Genomic DNA, 2,499 nt, shown 5'->3' with positions numbered 1-2,499 from the left:
TGACTCAGAGCCGACGGCAAATTGTCGACGCGGCTGACAGGACTGTTTGCCGTCGCTCGCGAAATAATCTCGCGAGTCGCGTCGCACTATACAAAAACATTAGTAATAATATTAAAAATAAAATAGGGTAATAAAACATTAGTAGTAATATTAAAAATAAAATAGGGGATATTTATCAAAATATTCTCATGAAATTCGTCAATGCACGCGTAGAGAGTCAGGCCTCTGTATCTTTTTTTTCTGTATCTTCTCGGCTTACCTGGGTTCAATTCTCATACTAAACGAAACAGATTAGAAAACAGATTAGAAAGAAAAGGATACATTTACTCAGCAAACACAATGTTATATGTAACTTGTAATTACATGTTACTTGTAATTTTCTACTCAACAATGTAACTGTTGCCACAAAATATTTTTATCACAAAATCTCTCTCTTCGTACAAATCACATAATGGTCGTATACTAAGATATACAGTAATTTATTTGTTTTATTACTTACGTCTATTCCATATGAATTAATGCGGCAACAATATATTTCATATTTCCTGTGAGATCCTCTTCATCGCTGTCGCTGTCAACTTTTTTCGGATAAAGGCATCCTGTAGCCCTTGGCATAAATTTGTTTGATGTCAATAATAACAATGTCGCTACAAATGTTGCTACATTTGTATACATGAAAAGCCGAAGAGGGCAGACCAACATTATAAAAATGATCCACTTCTAAGAAACGTTTTACAGCCAAACAATAAGAATTGTTGCCTGTAATAATATTGAAGACAAGACAAATCGACCCATCTATCAAAATACAACAATTGTCTCGCATGCGGGTACTTAGGCGTATTCCATTCCATTCAATTTTATTATAAGAATTACTATTTTCGCTGTTCTTACATAGCATAAAAACATGAATGAATGAATCGATATTGAGAATATTATTTCGTCCGTGATGTCGTATATCTGTCATTCTATTAGCAAATTGTTATAAAGGTAGGCCTGGTTTTCTACAATATTTTCTGAAAATTAACATATTGTTTTCGTACGGAAAAGCGGAAAATGATTCTAAACTACCAAAACGCCTAACGTCGTTTGTCAGATGAAGCAGACCGTGAACATTGTAACTATTAAAATTTGAACCAAACAGAATTTTAGCTCGAAGTACAAACTTTTGCAGTGCAAGTTCCGCGAATGTGAGATGCTTCTGCGAGTGATATTTAAAAAGTAAGACTCTTATAGCAGTGTGTAAAAGCAAGAAGTGCTTGTATAATTGTTCGTCTAAAATATCATACACGACAACAGGCCCTGTATACAGAAGAAATTGACGAAATTCTGTTGCTTTATATTTAGAATATGAATCTAAAGATCTAGGACGTCTTGAAAAATCTGTTGGACAATATTGTTGTAAATTATGTAAACGATATAAATTATATGAACGAGCGCTGATTGTGGAAAGTGCTACAGCCGAAAATTTAGCTAACCGTGAATATTTGCCATGTACCCAAACGGACAATATTTTTTTCATTACGCCCAAACATACTAAATGCATGTACTCGAAGGGCACTTAAAAAACCATTCCTATCGGCAACATAGATAACGGGCTTATACACTCTTTATAATGATCTTCATCGAGATGCAATTTATACTCTTCGTCGGTACGAGGAGGATGATGGATACCATGAAATACGTTACGACCATCGCTCAGGGTGCCAGAAATTTTGCACTTAGAACAGGGATGAGAAGACATATGACTACAATGATTTAAAATGAAGGCTCGAGCAGGTGCTTCAGCTATGAAAGACTTTAATTTTATTGGTAAAAGGCTGCCACGAAAATGAACAACTCCCTTCGATATAAGTGCTGTAACATTATCAATGACTTTTTCAAAAAAGCAACAGGTTCATAAGGCTTTTGTGAACCTTTATAAATTCCTACAACAATTGGTTTGATATTTCGCATGTTTACTAATCTACATTGGATCGGCCAGATTTGAATGGTAAATGACTTATCTAAAGTACATCCATCGGTGTTGATATCAATTTCTAATTCTGTACTAATGGAACGAAAAAAAGAATTTGAGAGACTTTCAACAATGCCTACCTCCAGATCAAAATGAACGTATTCCCCTGGCTCAACTTTGGATATTATGACACGATGCCGTGGTGTGTTTACAAGAGTCCTAACACCTTTGGGCAAATTACTAAAGCAAGTGTGCGATCTTAAAACAGATAATATACTATTACCTGGAGAGTGCGTTAAATTATTCTGAACAAAAGAAGATGCTAGATTGTCACTGAAAGATGGGTCAGACAAATTGGTAAGAAATGAAGAGGATGTATTGGGAGTGCAAATTAGTTCGATTCGTTTTTTTTTGTGGTCAAAAATGTATTTATTTCAGAACAAAATGAATGAAGATTAATCAAAGTATTGTCCATCGCTGGCTACTACTTTTTCTCACCTTTCAGGCAATTTTCGAATTCCATCTCGAAAAAATGTCTCGTTTTT

At 34.8% G+C, this 2,499-nt stretch overlaps 1 pseudogene; it reads right to left on the bottom strand.

Moving 5' to 3' along the window:
- Nucleotides 1–501: 501 nt before the first annotated feature.
- LOC116853614 lies at nt 502–2,292 on the bottom strand (annotated as a pseudogene).
- Between the last annotated feature and the right edge of the window lie 207 nt (nt 2,293–2,499).

This window comes from Odontomachus brunneus, unplaced genomic scaffold (assembly GCF_010583005.1).
Source record: "Odontomachus brunneus isolate Ranch 3 - 2012 unplaced genomic scaffold, Obru_v1 Obru_scaffold_379, whole genome shotgun sequence".
In the NCBI taxonomy this organism is placed as follows: domain Eukaryota; kingdom Metazoa; phylum Arthropoda; class Insecta; order Hymenoptera; family Formicidae; genus Odontomachus; species Odontomachus brunneus.
The sequence above is the reverse complement of the archived record's forward strand: the minus strand, read 5'-3'. Positions and strand labels throughout refer to the sequence as shown.